Here is a 12168-nt window from a genome sequence, read left to right as displayed (position 1 = left end):
TAGCAGTAAGTGAGAAGGTTGTAGGTAATGGTCACTGACATATATGTGAACACATTAACACTATGGCCCCTATTAAACAAAGGTCTTGCGGACCTGATCTGACAGTGTGGATCAGGTCCGCAAGACCTCGCTGAATGCGGAGAGCAATACGCTCTCCGTATTCAGCATTGAACCAGCAGCTCACAAGAGCTGCTGGTGCAATGCCGCCCCCTGCAGACTCATGGCCAATGGGCCACCAGCAGGGAGGTGTCAATCAACCCGATCGTACTCGATCGGGTTGATTTCCGGCGATGTCTGTCAGCCTGCTCAGAGCAGGCGGACAGGTTATGGAGCAGCGGTCTTTGTGACCGCTGCTTCATAACTGCTGTTTCTGGCGAATCTGAAACATGGGCCGTCAAGGCCCCTATATCTAAAATTGCCATAGAATACAGGGTTATAATCTCCTAACTGAAATTTGTTGAAAATAAGTGGTAATACAAACAAGCGCTAGAGCCCTATATCAGAGTCTAGGTAATAGGCGGATTATCTTCTCGGCAGATTAGGGGTTAATACTTGAAGTTAGGTGTCGGTGATGTTAGGGAGGGCAGATTAGGGGATAATACTATTTATTATAGGGTTTTTGAGGCGGGAGTGAGGCGGATTAGGGGTTAATAACTTTATTATAGTAGCGGTGAGGTCCGGTCAGCAGATTAGGGTTTAATAAGTGTAGGTAGGTGGCGGCGACATTGTGGGCAGCAGATTAGGGGTTAATAAATATAATATAGGGGTCGGCGGTGTTAGGGGCAGCAGATTAGGGGTACATAGGGATAATGTAGGTTGCGGCGGTGTGCGGTCGGCAGATTAGGGGTTAAAAAATTTTATTAGAGTGGCGGCGATGTGGGGGGACCTTGGTTTAGGGGTACATAGGTAGTTTATGGGTGTTAGTGTACTTTAAAGCACAGTAGTTAAGAGCTTTATGAACCGGCGTTAGCCCAGAAAGCTCTTAACTCCTGGCTTTTCTCTGCGTCTGGAGTCTTGTCGTTAGATTTCTAACGCTCACTTCAGCCAAGACTCTAAATACCAGCGTTAGAAAGATCCCATTGAAAAGATAGGATACGCAAATGGCGTAGGGGGATCTGCGGTATGGAAAAGTCGCAGCTGCAAAGTGAGCGTTAGACCCTTTCCTGACTGACTCTAAATACCAGCGGTAGCCCAAAACCAGCGTTAGGAGACCCTAACGCTGGTTTTGACGGCTAACGCAGGACTCTAAATCTAGGCGTAAGTGTTGGGAAAGACAGGCAGAGCAGTCATCAATCAGGGGTTAAGTATGCTAGAATAGGTGTAATACTCTATAATCAAGATGTATATCCTCACTCAGGTGCTTGCACAACATTAATACGTCAACAACTCAGTAAAGTCTCAACAGCTAATAAAACATTGAGGTATGAAGTTAGAGATAATAGTAAAGCACCCAAGTAAACTGGATAAGTGTCATTTTAGAGTTTATATCTAAATATAAAGTTTTGTAAGGGCTACAGGACCATGTCTAATAACCTAGCCAATATGTAAAACACACAAATAATAATGTCAAACTGGTTAAACTATAGAACGGTAGAGCATTAAGATTTAGGAGAAGAGCATATATACTAGTAAATCCTAACTTTAAAAAGATATGGGGGGAAACAAATATAACTCCAGGGACATGTAACATCAGCAATGAGATTGGTGCAAGTTTGTCTTATGGAATAGAGGGCATAAAAGCCAGTGTCATTCAGTTTGCATGTACAAATATGATAAACAAAAAGGGAACATTGAAGAGAATGTTAATGCAGGCTCTATCAGATCCAGTTACAAATTAAAAGTTCAGCCTATACCTGTTTTCAGAAGATGTCTGTCCCCGGAGATTAAAAAGGGGCTCTCCCAGTGACCAGAACACAACATATTCAATGTCCAGTCTATAATGATCCATGATTGCTGGTTTGAGATATGAGGTCTCCATGTCTGAATAATTGTGGTTATAACCAGGCATCTGCTCCGCAACAGCACAAGCAGGGCTCAGTAATAGAAGAATGTCAGGCATCCATATCCAACTCAGTGGAAGCGACAAAAGTGTAAGTTCTAGGTCTCCTTCGCACCAAATGATCAGCTCTCCGCTGTCAGGAAGCAAGCGATGTGTCTACACTACTGTGAGGTAATGTTTGGGCCTAGATAGCTGACGGGACTCTGTATTCTGTGAGGTCTGCTTCAGTAAAGCTGCAATGCTCATTGCAGTTGCTGTGCAGTCAATAATGAGCGGGTCATAGCGGCCCTGTGTTGGAACACCAATGTCGCAGTTATACATGTTAGGTAGCGAGGACTGCCATTGTAGCATCATCGGCAGGCATTCCAAAGGTATTTCTAGCTGTGTATCTCCGGGGTCCTTGTTAGTGCGTTGTTGGTCGTTCCTCTCAGTGTTGATTTTAAGGAATCTGATAAATCAGAAAAACAGTTAGCCATCTGTCGATCGAAATCTTGTAGCATGGTGAGTAGTAGTTCATGATCTTCCTCCGTTCTGAGAGTAGCTTCAGATTTCTAAGGCTTTGAGTCAGTAGTAGTGGTGGAAGGCCTACTGATTTTGCCACTCTCAGTGCGATGGCTCTCCCCTGGAGGAGTTATTAAACATTGATGTAGCTGCATAATTCTTCTCAGACCAAAAATCCTTTAGTTATAAACTAGTTAGTGGTAGCCCACATATAAGATTAGTTTGGGATTTTGCTGAAAATAAGTAGTTTTTGAATAAAGGCCTAGGAGTTCAATAGTTATGCTTCTGCCTGCCTCGACTGTTGGCCGCAGTATTGTTTTTTTTTTATAAAAAAAAAGAATATTCTTTATTTTCAGGGCAATTGGGGGTTATTTATAGTGCTAATGTCTGGTTATTTATTGCGTACCCATAAACGGGCGAATTTGCCTGTTAACAGGTGTGCGAAAAATTAGTGCTTCACTTGTAATCTAGCCCTCTGAAGGGCATTATCAATTTTTGCATACCCCTGCTTGTATTTCCTATAGTATTTTTATTATTAATAAATATAAGGTACGAGAAAAGGGTTATCTTCATTTTTTCAAATACATAATTGGTTCAACATAATTCAAGGGACTACTTATTTGTGAATAAAAAAATAAAAAATAAATGCTTACATTACTCAGTGTAAACATTTCTTCAAAATCTCCAAACTTGTCATACATAACTTTAGTGACAAGTAGATGCTACTTAACCGTAGAATGCTTCTAGCAGCTGTGCTCTATGTTAATAAAGTAAAAAATATTTGTATTTTGTACTTTAAAGGGGGCATGAAACAATCTGATATAGTAGCATAAAGGGCCACATTATAAGTTGAGAGAAAACATTAGAAAATGAGCAATACGGCTTTATTGCGGGGATTTTCGAGTTGAAAGTAAATGTGATCGCTTAAGTGCAATCGCGATTTGCACTATAATGATTATCGTAACTTTAGAGCTCTGGTTAAATGTTTCGCAAATCTAAGAAGTTGCACAAAACACATTAAAAATACATTACAAAGTACAGTTATAGTCATAATAACACCATCTAATAAAAATAATTAAAAAAAATATTGTACATAAAAGTTATGAGGGGTCAAAGATATGAGATCTCAGGTGTTAGAAAAAAAAGCAGGCAAAGGGCTTTAACATTGAGATATATACATTTCTAACCATGTATAATGTGTATATATGTTTTTTATGTATTTATATTTGTATATATATATATATATATATATATAATGTATATATACAGACATATATACACATATAAACATATATATATATATATATATATATATATACAGGCAGTGCAGAATTATTAGGCAAATGAGTATTTTGACCACATCATCCTCTTTATGCATGTTGTCTTACTCCAAGCTGTATAGGCTCAAAAGCCTACTACCAATTAAGCATATTAGGTGATGTGCATCTCTGTAATGAGAAGGGGTGTGGTCTAATGACATCAACACCCTATATCAGGTGTGCATAATTATTAGGCAACTTCCTTTCCTTTGGCAAAATGGGTCAAAAGAAGGACTTGACAGGCTCAGAAAAGTCAAAAATAGTGAGATATCTTGCAGAGGGATGCAGCACTCTTAAAATTGCAAAGCTTCTGAAGCGTGATCATCGAACAATCAAGCGTTTCATTCAAAATAGTCAACAGGGTCGCAAGAAGCGTGTGGAAAAACCAAGGCGCAAAATAACTGCCCATGAACTGAGAAAAGTCAAGCGTGCAGCTGCCAAGATGCCACTTGCCACCAGTTTGGCCATATTTCAGAGCTGCAACATCACTGGAGTGCCCAAAAGCACAAGGTGTGCAATACTCAGAGACATGGCCAAGGTAAGAAAGGCTGAAAGACGACCACCACTGAACAAGACACACAAGCTGAAACGTCAAGACTGGGCCAAGAAATATCTCAAGACTGATTTTTCTAAGGTTTTATGGACTGATGAAATGAGAGTGAGTCTTGATGGGCCAGATGGATGGGCCCGTGGCTGGATTGGTAAAGGGCAGAGAGCTCCAGTCCGACTCAGACGCCAGCAAGGTGGAGGTGGAGTACTGGTTTAGGCTGGTATCATCAAAGATGAGCTTGTGGGGCCTTTTCTGGTTGAGGATGGAGTCAAGCTCAACTCCCAGTCCTACTGCCAGTTTCTGGAAGACACCTTCTTCAAGCAGTGGTACAGGAAGAAGTCTGCATCCTTCAAGAAAAACATGATTTTCATGCAGGACAATGCTCCATCACACGTGTCCAAGTACTCCACAGCGTGGCTGGCAAGAAAGGGTATAAAAGAAGAAAATCTAATGACATGGCCTTCTTGTTCACCTGATCTGAACCGCATTGAGAACCTGTGGTCCATCATCAAATGTGAGATTTACAAGGAGGGAAAACAGTACACCTCTCTGAACAGTGTCTGGGAGGCTGTGGTTGCTGCTGCACGCAATGTTGATGGTGAACAGATCAAAACACTGACAGAATCCATGGATGGCAGGCTTTTGAGTGTCCTTGCAAAGAAAGGTGGCTATATTGGTCACTGATTTGTTTTTGTTTTGTTTTTGAATGTCAGAAATGTATATTTGTGAATGTTGAGATGTTATATTGGTTTCACTGGTAAAAATAAATAATTGAAATGGGTATATATTTGTTTTTTGTTAAGTTGCCTAATAATTATGCACAGTAATAGTCACCTGCACACACAGATATCCCCCTAAAATAGCTATAACTAAAAACAAACTAAAAACTACTTCCAAAACTATTCAGCTTTGATATTAATGAGTTTTTTGGGTTCATTGAGAACATGGTTGTTGTTCAATAATAAAATTAATCCTCAAAAATACAACTTGCCTAATAATTCTGCACTCCCTGTATATATATATATATATATATATATATATATATATATATATATTGGAGCCCTTTGTTGTAAAGTAGATGAAAACATGAAGAAACATATTTATGCAATATTAATTTTTAATAAAGTTTTTAACTATGTTTTTACTGTAAATATTTCCCATTCAAATGTTCTTCACATAGGGGAATATGTTCTAAGAATAATTACATAGATATTTATACATATATATATATATATATATATATATATATATCTGTATATATCTATATATAATCATGTGTGTGTGTGTATATATATATATATATATATATATATAAATATATATTGTACCAAACATTAGATATGTAGAACTATTTATTTATGAATAAATAGAACATATTCTGTTATGTGAAGAACATTGGAATTTAAAATATTCATATTTTCATATGATAATATGCGATTAGATTTGCGCTAGAGTAGGGTATTAGGTTTTTTCCACTTTATTTTCCCATTTAATTCTATGGGGGAATACGTGAATGTGCACTCAATATTCTAAGTTCAGCTTTTTGCGCTCATCGGGTTAGTATGCAAGCGAAAACAGTTTACTTTCAACTGGTAATACAAGCGCAACCCAATAAGCACAAAAAAACTTTAACGCTAGAATGGGAGGGTTAATTAGTGTTCTACTTGTAACCTGGCCGAAAAATGTTTAATTATGCATGGTAAAATAAGTTTGCAATTATTTTTCATTATTTATATTGCCCATTTTCTATTATTTAACTTTGACAATTGTGAGTTTTCCAATTCTGAGACTTGAAATTTCACAATACAGATTTCACAATCTTACCAATGCTTCATATCTGTCCATAACTGGCTTCAGTTTTGGTTCATCTGATAAAGAACTACAGAAACAATGCAAATGTTTATAATATATAACCCTGGGAATATTTGTGTACTCCAGTAACAAGCTGAGATTGGCTCTTTCAAATTAGACACATAGGGGCCGATTTATAAATGTCTGTCCTACATTATTCGCTGTATCGTATGATGTCCGACAGATATTGTTGAATGCCAATAGCATACGCTGTTGGTATTTAACATTGCACAAGCAGTTCTGGTGAACTGCTTGTGCATAGCCGCCCCCTGCAGATTCATGGACAATCGCCGCTAGCAGGGGGTGTCAATCAACCCGATCGTATAGGATCGGGCGGATTGACGTCCGCAGCCTCAGAAGCAGTGGACCAGTTAAGGAGCAGCGGCCTTAAAACCACTGCTTCATAACTACTGTTTCCGGCAAGACTGAAGGCTTGTGCAGAAACAGGGGCATCAGGGGCCATTCGGCCCTTGATAAATCGGCCTCATGGTGTGTGGAGGTTGGCTTTAGAAAAACAGTTGCAGTTATTGAAATGGGGTGTAAGTAGTAATAGTTTAAGGTGTAAAGTTAATGGGACCGAAACAGATTTAACAGCAGTTGAGTTATTTAATTGATTGTAATATGACTATAGACTTTTACATACTTTAATATATGCTGGCAATTTGTATCAACTTCTTAAATTTCTTTAATGCCCCACCATATGAGTGCAACACACCAACATTGAGCCTGGTTTGTAGAGGTTATACATTTGTGTTTTATATTAGTATGTACAAGTGTAAAAATCATAAAGGAAAAAGTATGGAGTATCTCTGTATCACTGTGCTCCTGAGAGGCAATGTTGGAACAGTCTTGTTTTCTTTTCCACATAATAGTAAATTAATAAATAAATCACAAAAATATTAGAAAGTTATGGTTAATTAATGTCCTACATTGCTGTCTAAATACCTAAGCATTTGCCTTTAAAAAATAGAAAGTCTAATAACCACACAACACACACACACACTTTTTTGTATATATCTATATATAAATCACACACTCATGGCATCATTGATACTCCATTTAAAACATATGCTTCACTGTTTTCACTGGCATAATACAAATGATGTCTTAAAAGGTATAGGAGGAGAAGGTCACATTTCAACCTTAGTCTTTTTCAGTTACATGTTACATTCCAATCACAGATCTATGCTATTTATAGTCAATAGTACTTATTGTTTGAAAAAAATAAATGTATCCCTGTGTCATGTTTATTGAGGGATCACCTATCCCTAACATAGGGCTAGATAGCAAGTTGCACACTACTGTTAGCATGAGACGCGACCACGCTAACGTGTGAGTATTACAAGTTGAAGTTATCACATTTGCTCAAGCACAAACTAAATTAGCGCATGTCGGGTTTGTGCGATTGAAGATCTAATGTAAAGTGTAAGGGTTAAAAAAATGTACACTAAACAAAATATAAATATATTAAAATAAAGTGTTACAATACAAGGTTGCCACAAACCTTCAATTTGTAAAAAGAGAAATATCTGTGAAGTGCAATAAAGCGAAGCGCATTAAAACTAGGTATACAGTGTGTATATATAAGCGTGTGTATATATATATATATATATACAGTATATACTGTATATTAAGCAATATATATATATACATATATATATATATATATATATATATATTATGCAGTCACTACAGGTATATTTAAAGCAGAAAACAATAATATGAGAAAACAGTACAAGAATTGTTTTGACATTTAGCAGAAAATTAAACTAATGTATAAGCCACACAAAAAATAATTCAAAGAACTAAAAGGCAAGATAAATGTTTTTAAATTAATTTTATTTTACACGGTATGGCAAAGTCATCTCTCAGTACTCAATTAGGTAAAGCTTTTCTAGAGAAAATATTGTTAGCCTTTTAAGTGAAAAATGCACCACAAAATTCCATTTATTTTGTGGGGGAAGGGAAGTTAATTAGTATGAGAAATGTCAATAAAGGCAATATATCTGCAATATAAAAGAAACTCCTGGGAACAGAGAGACATGAAAAAAATTATAAAGGTCTGAATTTAACTGACATACTTCAACAGCACACACATTGACATACAATATTACAGCCATAATTTAAGTTCATTTGAAGATCCCATTATAAATATTGATTTCCAAGTGCTGATGGCTCATGAAAGGTCAATAAAATTGCAAGAAAAAAATTAGGCTTTTTAAGTCTGAAAATCACTACCAGCTAAATAATTTGGTACTTTTTGAGACCCATCAAGGTACATTTTAAATTGTTGTTTCATATAAATATATAAAAAAGATTTAGTTAGATCTACAGCCCAAATGACTGAACAACTGTGAGTGAGATATGAAAGGGAGATAAACGCTATGGAAATATAGTACCCTTAAAAAAAGTGACTCCGTAGTATTTCCAGAGAAATGTGTTTTGAAATATACTGAAACGGTTTTACTTTTCCACACCAGAAAAAATAGTATTTTGCATATGCTCAGTACTCCCTTTCAGACCATACTATTCATAAAAATAAATTAATTTGATAGATGTACAGCTAGTGAACAAACACACAGCTATCATCTATGTGACCAACTGACCAAGTGATATTAGTAGGCTTGGCATGCTTATATGGTATGGTTTCTAAAACTGAAATAACATAATCTTACACTTATTAACTCCTAATCTGCCGCCCCGAAATCACCGACACCTACATTATATTTATTAACCCTTAATCTGCCGCTCCGGACATCGCCACAACTATAATAAACATATTAACCCCTAAAACGCCGCACTCCCGCCTCGCAAACATCAGTTAAATATTTTTAATCCCTAATATGCCACCCCCAATGTTGCCGCCACTATACCCCTAATCTTCCGCTCCGGACATCGCCACAACCTACATTATATTTATTAAACCCTAATCTGCTGTCCCCAACGTCGCCTCCACTATATTGAATTTATTAACCCCTAAACCTAAGTCTAACCCTAACCCTAACACCCCCTAACTTAAATATAATTTAAATATATCTAAATAAAATTAATATTATTAACTAAATAGTTTCTATTTAAAACTAAATACAGTTACATTGTATCTAGTTTAGGGTTTATTTTTATTTCATAGGCAAGTTTGTATTTATTTTAACTAGGTAGAATAGTTACTAAATAGTTATTAAATATTTACTAACTACCTAGCTAAAATAAATACAAATTTACCTGTAAAATAAAACCTAACCTAAGTTACAATAATACCTAACCTTACACTACAATTAAATAAATTAACTAAATTAAATACAATTAAATAAATTAAATTAAATTAGCTAAATCACAAAAAACCCCACTAAATTACAGAAAATAAAAAACAAATTACAGATATTTAAACTAATTGCACCTAATCTAATAGCCCTATCAAAATAAAATAGCCCTATCAAATAGCCCTATCAAAATAAAATATCTAAACTAAACTATCAATAGCCCTTAAAAGGACCTTTTGCGGGGCATTGCTCTTTTACCTTTTAAAAAAAATACAAACAACCCCCCCAACAGTAAAACCCACCACCCACACAACCAACCCCCAAATAAAATACTAACTAAAAAAACCTAAGCTCCCCATTGCCCTGAAAAGGGCATTTGGATGGGCATTGCCCTTAAAAGGGCATTTAGCTCTTTTGCGGCCCAAAACCCTAACCTAAAAATAAAACCCACCCAATACACCCTTAAAAAAACACTAACCCCCTGAAGATCGACTTACTGTTCTAAAGACCGGACATCCATCCTCAAGGAAGCGTCAGAAATCTTCATCCAACCAGGCCGAAGTCCTCAATGAAGCCGGGAGAAGTCTTCATCCAAGCCGGGTGAAGTGGTCCTCCAGTTGGGCAGAAGTCTTCATCCAGACGGCATCTTCTATCTTCATCCATTCGACGCGGAGCGGCTCCATCTTCAAGACATCCGACACAGAGCATCCTCTTCATCCGGAGTCTTCTTACTGAATGAATATCACTTTAAGTGATGTCATCCAAGATAGCATCCCTTAGATTCCGATTGGCTGATAGAATTCTATCAGCCAATCGGAATTAAGGTAGAAAAAATCCTATTGGCTGATGCAATCAATATCAATCAATTGGATTGAACAGCCAATAGAATGCGAGCTCAATCCTCTTGGCTGATTGCATCAGCCAATAGGATTTTTTCTACCTTAATTCCGATTGGCTGATAGAATTCAATCAGCCAACCGGAATCTAAGGGATGCTATCTTGGATGACGTCACTTAAAGTGATATTCATTCAGTAAGAAGACTCCGGATGAAGAGGATGCTCCGTGACGGATGTCTTGAAGATGGAGCCGCACCGCGTCGGATGGATGAAGATAGAAGATGCCATCTGGATGAAGACTTCTGACCGTCTGGAGGGCGACTTACTTCAGCTTGGATGAAGACTTCTCCCGGCTTCGTTGAGGACTTTGGCCCAGTTGGATGAAGACTTCTTCCGCTTCCTTGAGGATGGATGTCTGGTCTTCAGAACAGTATGTTGATCTTCAGGGGTTTAGTGTTAGGTTTTTTTAAGGGTGTATAGGGTTGTTTTAATTTTTAGGTTAGGGCTTTGGGCCGCAAAAGAGCTAACTGCCCTTTTAAGGGCAATGCCCATCCAAATGCCCTTTTCAGGGCAATGGGGAGCTTAGGTTTTTTTAGTTAGGGATTTATTTGGGGGTTGGTTTTGTGGGTGGTGGGTTTTACTGTTGGGGGGGTTGTGTGTATTTTTTTACAGGTAAAAGAGCTGATTTATTTGGGGCAATGCCTCGCAAAAGGCCCTTTTAAGGGCTATTGATATTTTAGTTTAGGCTAGGGTTTTTTTTTATTTTGTGGGGCTTTTTTATTTTGTTAGGGCTATTAGATTAGGTGTAATTAGTTTAAATATCTGTAATTTGTTTTTTATTTTCTGTAATTTAGTGTTTGTTTTTTTGTGATTTAGCTAATTTAATTTAATTTAATTTATGTAATTGTATTTAATTTAGTTAATTTATTTAATTGTAGTGTAAAGTTAGGTGTTAATGTAACTTAGGTTAGGTTTTATTTTACAGGTACCTTTGTATTTATTTTAGCTAGGTAGTTAGTAAATAGTTAATAACTATTTAGTAACTATTCTACCTAGTTAAAATAAATACAAACTTGCCTATAAAATAAAAATAAACCCTAAACTAGATACAATGTAACTATTAGTTATATTGTAGCTAGCTTAGGGTTTATTTTATAGGTAAGTATTTAGTTTTAAATAGAAATTATTTAGTTAATAATATTAATTTTATTTAGATATATTTAAATTATATTTAAGTTAGGGGGTGTTAGGGTTAGGGTTAGACTTAGGTTTAGGGGTTAATAAATTCAATATAGTGGCGGCGACGTTGGGGATGGCAGATTAGGGTTTAATAAATATAATGTAGGTTGTGGCGATGTCCGGAGCGGAAGATTAGGGGTTACTAAGTATAATGTAGGTGGCGGCGATGTTAGGGGCGGCAGATTAGGGGTTAATATTATTTATCTAGTGTTAGCGAGGCGGGAGTGCGGCGGTTTAGGGGTTAATTTGTTTATTCTAGTGGCGGCGATGTTTGGAGCAGCAGATTAGGGGTTAATAATTTAATTTTAGCTTTGTGATGCGGGAGGGCCTCGGTTTAGGGGTTAATAGGTAGTTTATGGGTGTTAGTGTACTTTTTAGCACTTTAGTTATGAGTTTTATGCTACCGCGTTGTAATATAAAACTCATAACTACTGACTTTAAAATGCGTTAAGAATCTTGACGGGGTAGGGTGTACCGCTCACATTTTTTTCCCAGGACAATCTTGTAATACCAGCGCTATGAGTCCCATAAAAAAAAGGGTTTATGAAGTTTACATAAGTCGTTTTGCAGTAAGGCCAAAAAAGTGTGCAGTGCCCTTAAACCTGCAATACT

The sequence above is a fragment of the Bombina bombina genome, chromosome 3 (genome assembly GCF_027579735.1).
Source record: "Bombina bombina isolate aBomBom1 chromosome 3, aBomBom1.pri, whole genome shotgun sequence".
NCBI classification, from domain to species: domain Eukaryota; kingdom Metazoa; phylum Chordata; class Amphibia; order Anura; family Bombinatoridae; genus Bombina; species Bombina bombina.
The sequence above is the reverse complement of the archived record's forward strand: the minus strand, read 5'-3'. Positions refer to the sequence as shown.